This window comes from Aethalodelphis obliquidens, unplaced genomic scaffold (genome assembly GCF_003676395.1).
Source record: "Aethalodelphis obliquidens isolate GAN/ISIS:26980383/991018 unplaced genomic scaffold, ASM367639v1 scaffold3, whole genome shotgun sequence".
NCBI lineage: Eukaryota > Metazoa > Chordata > Mammalia > Artiodactyla > Delphinidae > Aethalodelphis > Aethalodelphis obliquidens.
Window position 1 is genome coordinate 36,482,658 of NW_020837947.1, and position 11,455 is coordinate 36,494,112.

Consider the following 11,455-nt stretch of genomic DNA (forward strand, 5'->3'; position numbering starts at 1 on the left):
TATGAAAATATTTATCTGATTGGGCATTTCAATGAGAACTAGTCCCTTTGTTTTATGGTAGCTGAGGTCCTGACTGACATCTCCTGTAAAATAGTGAAGGGATGACTTAATTCCTTTTATTTCATAATAATTTAATTTCTAGAAGCCCACATAACCTTACAATCAATTATTTTATTGTCAGTATTTAATGCAAAACCTTAGATGGTATGACTGGGATGTAGAATCAAAGAATATATGTTGAAAAAAATTTTAAAACTAAATTGTTTGCATATTTATTTACTCTATGAAGTCTTTTAAACACTAGATGGCGCTAAAAATATATCATGATAAATTTTGTTATTCATCAAGAGGTTATATTAATTTTATGACCTCGTTAGTTGGTGCATTCTTTGTTTATATTTTTTAAACATTTAAAACAACTTAAGTGCTGCTAGTGTAATTGATTATTGAAATAGGTAATAAAATCACCAAACTGTAGAAATACAGAATTTGTAATTAAAATTATTCAAAGTGTTATTTTGGTGGCCCACAGATATTGCCTTATGCAGGCTTTCTCATCATATAAGGTTCCTCTCCTCTAAATTCACTAAGAGGAAGAAATACTTTGCAAATGGACATAATGAATAGGTTCATGAACTGTTTGATAATCTGATTAATGATGAGGTGTGACGTATGAACACATTGATAAAAGATTTAAATTCTTGACCCGTGATACTTCCTCCAACAAAGATAACATAAAACTAATGATACGCCACTACATGAGGACATCAGTGATTCAGGATTGATTTGTTGTCATTTCAAGGAATATTTACAATTAGTGCACAGAATGCTTTGAAATCACCCGCAATGTCACACAATTTAAAGGGTTTCCTCAATTTTACAGTAGTCCTAAAATTTTACCCATTATTAATAGATATTTTGTGAAGTTGAAAGAAACTTTTATATACTATTGCTAGTAAACACATTATGATCAGCTGTGCTAGAGGAAAGCCTGAGTTATCTTCCTTGTCCTAAGGAGACAGGATAGAAGAGTATAGCCAGTCCCTGGAGAGAGGTGTGTTAGATAGTAACATAATTCAAGTGTTCCATAGTGTCTGGATCTTGTGATATTTGTGGTATTTGCTGCTTTTAAAAGTTTCTCATTTGTTGTGACTTCTTTTCTCATGACAAATACATATTCATTTTTGTATGTAATTTTGTATTCTTTTTCTTAAATTGGGCTCAAAAAACTGTATAAGCTTCAAATTGCACAAATTATTCATTTTTATTCCATACAGTCTATGCTTCTTTTTTTCACTATTGGACTTTTGTTTATGTTGTTTTCTTTGTTTTTTTATGCCCTTTCTCTCAGTATTGCCTTTCTAATTTCTACTTGCCTAGGTCTACAAGACCTGGTACATATATCATATTTCCTTCATGAAAAGGGCTCTGATCTCTTTCCCAAAACTCTGCACTTCAAGTCAGTCAAGAGTAATTTCTCCCTCATCTAGAAAAATGTATTTCTATTTCTTTTGTGACCCATTTCTTTGTATATCTTGTATTATATATATTTATGAATGTGTTATTTTCCCCTATTGGGGTCTTAACTTCCTGATGAAAGAGTCTCAATCTTACCCATATTTGCATCCCATGTAGTACCTAGCACAGTAATTTATATATTATAGGCAACCCACAAATATGTGTAAAATAAATTAATGAGGGCATGAAAATTGTTTGATCTGAGGGTCACAGCATATGTTCTTCTCTGCCTGTTTATTGAACTCTGAATATTTTGGTCTTAGGTATATGCTTATATTTAAAATACAATATGCATCAACCAGACTCTTGGAGAAAATAAAGGAGCGTATTCTACATTTACAAGAAATCATGGTCCTATCTCGATATAGGCAACATTACAGTACCATAGATTCCTCTTCCAGCATATATTTAGTCTACATCAGAAGGCATCAAACTATAGCCATGGGCTAAATCCAGCCAGCTGCCTGTTTTTGTAAGTAAAGTTTTATTGAAACACAGCTTATTCATTTTTATCATGTCTGTGGTTGTTTTCAAGCCACAAAAGCAAAGTTGAGTAGTTTCGACAGAGACTGTTATAGTGAGCAAAGCCTAAAATCTTTACCATCTGGTGCTTTATTTATTTTTTAACATCTTTATTGGAGTTATAGTTGCTTTACAATGGTATGTTAGTTTCTGCTGTATAACAAAGTGAACCAGCTATACATAAACATATATCCCCATATTTCCTCCCTCTTGCATCTCCCTCCCACCCTCCCTATCCCACCCCTCTAGGTGGACACAAAGCACCGAGCTGATCTCCCTGTGCTATGTGGCTGCTTCCCACTAGCTATCTGTTTTACATTTGGCAGTGTATATATGTCCATGCCACTCTATCACTGTGACCCAGCTTAGCCTTCCTCTTCCCCGTGTCCTCAGGTCCATTCTCTATGGCTACGTTTTTATTCTTGTCCTGCCCTTAGGTTCTTCAGAACCATTTTTCTTTCTTTCTTTTTTTTTTTTTACAGTCCATATATATATGTTAGCATATGGTATTTGTTTTCCTAATTCTGACTTACTTCACTCTGTATGAAGACTCTGGGTCCATCCACCTCACTACAAATAACTCAATTTTGTTTATTTTTATGGCTGAGTAATATTCCATTGTATAAATGTGCCACATCTTCTTTATCCATTCATCTGTTGATGGACACTTAGGTTGCTTCCATGTGCTGGCTATTGTAAATAGAACTGCAATGAACATTGTGGTACATGACTCTTTTTGAATTATGGTTTTCTCAAGGTATATGCCCAGTAGTGGGATTGCTGGGTCGTATAGTAGTTCTATTTTTAGTTTTTAAAGGAAACTTCATAATGTTCTCCATAGTGGCTGTATCAATTTACATTCCCACCAACAGTGCAAGAGGGTTCCCTTTACTCCACACCCTCTCCAGCATTTATTGTTTGTAGATTTTTTGATGATGGCCATTCTGACTGGTGTGAGGTGATACCTCATTGTAGTTTTGATTGGCATTTCTCTAATGATTAGTGATGTTGAGCATCCTTTCATGTGTTTGTTGGAAATCTATATATCTTCATTGGAGAAATGTCTATTTAGGTCTTCTGCCATTTTTGGATTGGGTTGTTTGTTTTTTTGATATTGAGCTGCATGAGCTGTTTATATATTTTGGAGATTAATCCTTTGTTGGTTGATTCGTTTGCAAATATTTTCTTCCATTCTGAGGGTTGTCTTTTGGTCTTGTTAATGGTTTCCTTTGCTGTGCAAAAGCTTTGAAGTTTCATTAGGCCCCATTTGTTTATTTTTGTTTTTATTTCCATTTCTCTAGGAGGTGGGTCAAAAAGGATCTTGCCATGATATATGTCATAGAGTGTTCTGCCTAAGTTTTCCTCTAAGAATTTTATAGTGCCTGGCCTTACATTTGGGTCTTTAATCCATTTTGAGTTCATTTTTGTGTATGGTGTTAGGGAGTGTTCTAATTTCATTCTTTCACACGTAGTTGTCCAGTTTTCTCAGCACCACTTCTTGAAGAGGCTGTCTTTTCTCCATTGTATATTCTTGCCCCCCTTATCAAAGATAAGGTGACCATATGTGTGTGGGTTTATTTCTGGGCTTTCTATCCTGTTCCATTGATCTATATTTCTGTTTTTGTGCCAGTACCATACTGTCTTGATTACTGTAGCTTTGTAGCATAGTCTGAAGTCTGTGAGCCTGATTCCTCCAGCTCAGTTTTTCTTTCTCAAGATTGCTTTGGCTATTCGGGGTCTTTTGTGTTTCCATACAGATTGTGAAATTTTTTGTTCTAGTTCTATGAAAAGTGCCATTGGTCATTTGATAGGGATTGCATTGAATCTGTAGATTGCTTTAGGTACTATACTCATTTTCACAATGTTGATTCTTCCAATCCAAGAACATGGTATATCTCTCCATCTGTTTGTATCATCTTTAATTTCTTTCATCAGTGTCTTATAGTTTTCTGCACACAGGTCTTTTGTCTCCTTAGGTAGGTTTATTCCTAGGTATTTTATTCTTTTTGTTGCAGTGGTAAATGGGAGTGTTTCCTTAATTTCTCTTTCAGATTTTTCATCATTAGTGTGTAGGACTGCAAGAGATTTCTGTGCATTAATTTTATATCCTGCTGCTTTAGCAAATTCATTGCTTAGCTCTAGTAGTTTTCTGGTAGCATCTTTGGGGTTCTCTATCATGTCATCTGCGAACAGTGACAGTTTTACTTCTTCTTTTCTGATTTGGATTCCTTTTATTTCTTTTTTTTCTCTGATGGCTATGACTAAAACTTCCAAAACTATGTTGAATAATATGTGGTGAGTGTGGGTAACCTTGTCTTGTTCCTGATCTTAGTGGAAATGGTTTCAGTTTTTCACCATTGAGAACAATGTTGGCTGTGGGTTTGTCATATATGGCCTTTATTATGTTGAGGTAAGTTCCCTCTATGCCTACTTTCTGGAGAGTTTTTATCAAAAATTGGTATTGAATTTTGTCAAAAGCTTTTTCTGCATCTACTGAGATGATCATATGTTTTTTCTCCTTCAGTTTGTTAATATGGTTTATCACGTTGATTGATTTGCATATATTGAAGAATCCTTGAATTCCTGGGATAAACCCCACTTGATCATGGTATATGATCCTTTTAATGTGCTGTTGGATTCTGTTTGCTAGTATTTTGTTGAGGATTTTTGCATCTATATTCATCAGTGATATTGGTCTGTAGTTTTGTTTTTTGTGACATCTTTGTCTGGTTTCGGTATCAGGGTAATGGTGGCCTTGTAGAATGAATTTGGGAGTGTTCCTCCCTCTGCAATATTTTGGAAGAGTTTGAGAAGGATAGGTGTTAGCTCTTCTCTAAATGTTTGATAGAATTCATCTCTGAATCCATCTGGTCCTGGGATTTTGTTTGTTGGAAGATTTTTAATCACAGTTTCAATTTCAGTGCTAGTGATTTGTCTGTTTATATTTTCTGTTTCTTCCTGGTTCAGTTTCGGGAGGTTGTGCTTTTCTAAGAATTTGTCCATTTCTTCCAGGTTGTCCATTTTATTGGCATATAGTTGCTTGTAGTAATCTCTCATGATCCTTTGTATTTCTGCAGTCTCAGTTGTTACTTCTTTTTCATTTCTAATTCTATTGATTTGAGTCTCCCTTTTTTTCTTGATGAGTCTGGCTACAGGTTTATCAATTTTCTTTATCTTCTCAAAGAACCAACTTTTAGTTTTATTCATATTTGCTATTGTTTTCTTCATCTGTATTTCATTTATTTCTGATCTGATCTTTATGATTTCTTTCCTTCTGCTAACTTCAGGGGTTTTTTGTTTTTCTTTCTCTAACTGCTTTAGATGTAAAGTTAGGTTGTTTATTTTAGATGTTTCTTGTTTCTTGTGGTAGGATTGTATTGCTATAAACTTCCCTCTTAGAACTGCTTTTGCTGCATCCCATAGGTTTTAGGTCATCATGTTTTCATTGTCATTTGTTTCTAGGTATTTTTTGATTTCTTCTTTGATTTCTTCAGTGATCTTTTGGGTATTTAGTAGTGTATTGTTTAGCCTCCATATGTTTGTATTTTTCACAGATTTTTTTCCCTGTAATTGATATCTAGTCTTAGAGCGTTGTGGTCAGAAAAGATACTTGGTACGATTTCAATTTTCTTAAATTTACCAAGGCTTGATTTGTGACGCAAGATATGATCTATCCTGGAGAATGTTCCATGAGCACTTGAGAAGAAAGTGTATTCTGTTGTTTTTGGATGGAATGTCCTATAAATATCAACTAAGTCCATCTTGTTTAATGTATCATTTAAAGCTTGTGTTTCCTTATTCATTTATATTTTGGATGATCTGTCCATTGTTGAAAGTGGGGTGTTAAAGTCCCCTACTAAGATTGTGTTACTGTCGATTTCCCCTTTATGGCCGTTAGCATTTGCCTTATGTATTGAGGTGCTGCTGTGTTGGGTACATAAATATTTACAATTGTTATATCATCTTCTTGGGTCGGTCCCTTGATCATTATGTAGCGTCCTTCTTTGTCTCTTGTAATAGTCTTTATTTTAAAGTCTGTTTTGTGAGATATGAGAAATGCTACTGCAGCTTTCTTTTGATTTCCATTTGCATGGAATATCTTTTTCCATCCCCTCACTTTCAGTCTGTATGTGTCCCTAGGTCTGAAGTAGGTCTCTTGTAGACAGTATATATATAGGTCTTCTTTTTGTATCCATTTAGCCAGTCTGTGTCTTTTAGTTGGAGCATTTAATCCATTTACATTTAAGGTAGTTATCGATATGTGTGTTCGTATTATCATTTTCTTAATTGTTTCAGATTTGTTATTTCAGGTGTTTTCCTTCCCTTTGTTTCCTGCCTAGAGAAGTTCCTTTAGCATTTGTTGTAAAGCTGGTTTGGTGGTGGTGAATTCTCTTGGCTTTTGCTTGTCATTAAAGGTTTTAATTTCTCTGTCGAATCTGAATGAGATCCTTGCTGGGTAGAGTAATCTTGGTTGTAGGTTTTTCTCTTTCATCACTTTAAATATGTCCTGCCAGTCCCTTCTGGCTTGCAGAGTTTCTGCTGATAGATCATCTGTTAATCTTATGGAGATTCCCTTGTATGTTATTTGTTGCTTTTCCCTTGCTGCTTTTAATATTTTTCTTTATATTTAATTTTTGATCATTTGATTAATATGTGTCTTGACATGTTTCTCCTTGGATTTAACCTGTATGGGACTCTCTGTGCTTCCTGAACTTGACTGACTATTTCCTTTCCCATGTTTGGAAGTTTTCAACTATAATCTCTTCAAATATTTTCTCAGTCCCTTTCATTTTTTCTTCTTCTTTTTCTATAATTTGAATGTTGGTGCATTTTATGTTGTCCCAGAGGTTTCTGAGACTGTCCTCAATTCTTTTCATTCTTTTTTCTTTATTCTGCTCTGTGGTAGTTATTTCCACTATTTTATCTTCCAGGTCACTCATCCGTTTTTCTGCCTCAGTTTTTCTGCTATTGATTCCTTCTAGAGAATTTTAAATTTCATTTATTGTGTTGTTCATCATTGTTTGTTTGCTCTTTAGTTCTTCTAGGTCCTTGTTAAATGTTTATTGTATTTTCTCCATTCTATTTCCAAGATTTTGGATCATCTTTACTATAATTACTCTGAATTCTTTTTCAGGTAGACTGCCTATTTCCTCTTCATTTGTTTCTTCTGGTGGGTTTTTACCTTGCTTCCTTCATCTGTGTATTTCTCTGTCTCTCTTTTGCTTAACTTACTGTGTTTGGGGTCTCCTTTTTGCAGGCTGCAGGTTCGTAGTTCCCTTTGTTTTTGGTGTCTGCCCCCAGTGGTTGGTTCAGTGGGTTGTGTAGGCTTTCTGGTGGAGGGGACTGGTGCCTGTGTTCTGGTGGATGAGGCTGGATGTTATGTTTCTGGTGGGCAGGGCCACGTCTGGTGGTGTGTTTTGGGGTGTCTGTAAACGTATTATTTTAGGCAGCCTCTCTGCTAATGGGTGGGGTTGTGTTCCTGTCTTGCTAGTTGTTTGGCATGGGGTTTCCAGCACTGGAGCTTGCTGCTCATTGAGTGGAGCTGGGTCTTTGCGTTGAGCGGAGATCTCTGAGAGAGCTTTTGATGTTTGATATTACATGGGGCTGGGAGGTCTCTGGTGGACCAATGTCCTGAACTCAGATATCCCACCTCAGAGGCTCAGGCCTGACACCCAGCCAGAGCACCAAGACCCTGTCAGCCACACGGCTCAGAAGAAAAGGGAGAAAAAGAAAGAAGGAAAGAAAAATAAAATAAAACAAAACAAAATAAAATAAAAGTTATTAAAATAAAAAATATATTATTAAAAATAAAAAAATTAAAAAGTAATAAAAAAAAGAAAGAAAGAAGAGAAACCAAACCAGAAAACAAATCCACCAATGATAACAAGTGCTAAAAACTATACTAAAAAAACCAAACAAACCGGACAGACAGAACCCTAGGGCAAATGGTAAAAGGAAAGCTGTACAGACAAAATTACACAAAGAAGTATACATATACACACTCACAAAAAGAAGAATATATATATAAAAAAAAAGGAAGAGAGCAAGCAAATCAATAAACAAATCTACCAATGATAATAAACTCTAAATACTAAACTAAGATAAAGATAAAACGAGAAGCAAATTAGATGCAGAAAGCAAACCCCAAGTCTACAGTTGCTCCCAAAGTCCACTGCCTCAATTTTGGGATGATTTGTGTCTCTTCAGGTATGCCACAGCTGCAGGGTACATCAATTTGATTGTAGAGATTTAATCCGCTGCTCCTGAGGCTGCTGGGAGAGATTTCCCTTTTTCTTCTTTGTTCTCACAGTTCCTGGGGTTCAGCTTTGGATTTGGACCTGCCTCTGCATGTAGGTCGCCTGAGGCCGTCTGATCTTCACTCAGACAGGACAGGGTTAAAGGAGCAGCTGATTTGGGGGCTCTGGCTCACTCAGGCCGGGGGGAGGGAGGGGTATGGATTCGGGGTGAGCCTGTGGCGGCAGAGGCCGGCGTGACGTTGCACCAGCCTGAGGCGCGCCACGCGTTCTCCCGGGGAAGTTGTCCCTGGATCACAGGACTCTGGCATTGGAGGGCTGCACAGGCTCCCGCGAGGGTGGATAGTGACCTGGGCTCGCACATAGGCTTCTTGGTGGCTGCAGTAGCAGCCTTAGCATTTCATGTCAGTCTCTGGTATTGGTGCTGATAGCTGCAGCTCGTGCCTATCTCTGGAGCTCATTTAGGCAGTGCTCCGAATCCCCTCTCCTCGTGCACCCGGAAACAATGGTCTCTTGCCTCTTAGGCAGGTCCAGACTTTCTCCTGGACTTCCTCCTGGCTAGGGGTGGTGCACTAGCCCCCTTCAGGCTGTGTTCACGCCGCCAACCCCAGTCCTCTCCCTGGGATCCGACCTCTGAAGCCTGAGCCTCAGCTCCTAGCCCCCACCCGCCCCGGCAGGTGAGCAGACAAGCCTCTCGGGCTGGTGAGTGCAGGTCGGCACCAATCCTCTGTGCGGGAATCTCTCTGCTTTGCCCTCTGCACCCCTGTTGCTGCGCTCTCCTCTGTGGCCCCGAAGCTCCCCCCCTCCGCCACCCGCAGTCTCTGCCCGTGAAGGTGCTTCCTAGTGTGTGAAAACCTTTCCTCCTTTACAGCTCCCTCCCAGAGGTGTAGGTCCTGTCCCTATTCTTTTGTCTCTGTTTTTTCTTTTTTCTTTTGCCCTAGCCAGGTACGTGGGGAGTTTCTTGCCTTTTGGGAAGTCTGAGGTCTTCTGCCAGCATTCAGTAGGTGTTCTGTAGGAGTTGTTCCTCATGTAGATGTATTTTTGATGTATTTGTGGGGAGGAAGGTGATCTCCACATCTTACTCCTCTGCCATCTTGAAGCTCAAAGTCCCCTGGTCCTTTAATAAGAAAATTCTGCTGACCTCTGATATAAATCTTATTCGTAGTTAGCCAGATGACTGGATAGGAGAATGCAAATCTTTTCTTTTAAAAAATGACTTGGGAATAAGAGAACTACTAAAATTTGAGTTTTGGAGCTATCACTTTTTCAGAGTGTTTGAGAGGTTAGTGTTCTCTTGGAGCACGTACACCCCATTGGGTAGTAGGAACTACTCCATAGAAGTTTGTAAACAAAAATCCCCAAAAGAACATGGAGAAAGACCAACACATTGTATTTCCACAGAGTAGGCCAATTAGCAGTCACCAAATCAGTAACTTGTAAAGTCCTACAGGGCCCAGACAAATACAGTAACTGGTGGGGGAGGGGTGCATTTGGGGGAGGCAAGAATCCAGGATCAGACACACAGCACCCAGTGCTCTCCATTGCGTTCGCTGATCTCAACACAGTGAGGTACGTCTGTGGTGATCTTACAGCATGTAAGGGAAATCCCCTTTTCTCCTCGAGCTTCCACAACACTATTAATCACTGCTGCAACACGGCAGGACATGGGCTCCTTGCACCACGAAGAAGTCATTGCTGTGGTCTTTCTGGAAGCCAAGGAGGAAAAGCTCAGAATTTTTAAAGGTTAAGGATTTTAGTCCTTGCTTCATATATCCATTCCTGGGCAGCACAGGATGTATACAAAGGTATCGTTCTTAAAACCTGTCCTTCTCAGCTCACATTAAAACACACACACACACACACACACACACGCACACGCACACACACACACACACACACACTCCCTGTTGTGCATGGTAGGCCTGGCCCAATCCAGTGAAGGATGGATCTGGTATGCAGAGTGAGTGCCATGTCCAGAGATTAGAGCTCTGGAACGGGAGACCTTTATCCCATAGGCGACCCACATCCATTCTTGGCTTTTGCTCGGTGCCTTTCACCTGGCCCACCTAACCTGGCTCAGCCTCTCCTAACCGCTCTGCCTCGCCTTTTCCTGTTCATACCAATTTCCAGTCTTCCAGGAGAAGGAGATCAAGTCATGGGGCAACCCAGTTAAAACCTAGTCTCCCATGAAACATTGACGGTAGAGAGGTTGCCAGAGGATACTATAGCAGAAAAGCCAGCTCTAATTGGCAAAAATGAGGTAGTTCAATAGGTTGTGCACTCCAAATCGTCATTCTCCGTGGTGAGAGAACAAAAGGTGAGAGAACAAAAGGTGTCTCTGCTGTGCAGACCCTGAGACCACTGTGCAGGAATAAGGGCCTTAGATGAAAACACAAAACCAGAATATTTATATTAAGAAAAAAGTTAACTCAAGATATACCATTTGCACACAACTAGTTCAGTTGGCATCCTGAGACAGCGGGACCCAAGGTGCAGTTATTGAAGGGAGCAAATAAACATAAGCGTCTTGGCTTAGAATACCATATGGGAGGGAGTGGGCAGCTGAGCAGCAAGTCTGCAGCTGTCTCCCCAAGCACCCCTTTTGCCTGTCATCACAACCCATTTCCTGGGACAGTTCCTGGCACCCTATCTCAAGAGTGGTTATGAGGAGACAAGATGTGGAAAAATCCAGCCTTACCCCTGAGAGATTCCCTCCTATGGAATATAGTGGCTTGTGGGTTGAACCCTTCAAGGTTAGGCACGAGGTGGTCTCATGCCTAATCTTTGCACTCTGGCATGGCAAATATTATTGTTACATACCCTTCTTTAAAAGGAAAACAACTTCTCTACTCAGGCCACTTTCAAAAGCTGGAATTCGGGGGGTGGAGACTTGGATAAAGCATACAGGCTCTAGAGGGATTTCCTCCAAAGCCCTCCTGTGCATTTGAACAGAGTATGGTTGGAGTTCCTTTGTCTCACCACTACCCTGACCCAAGTGGGAAGAGGGGGCGATGGTGTGGACCCAGTCAGAGATACATGGTAGTGCCAGCTGCCCCTACCCACCCTGTCCCCACTGTGCCACTCTGCAGATTGATGCCCGCTCCTGGAAACTTCCTGATGGCAAAAGGATGGCCCCCACACTGAGGCTCAGTCCTTAGCCT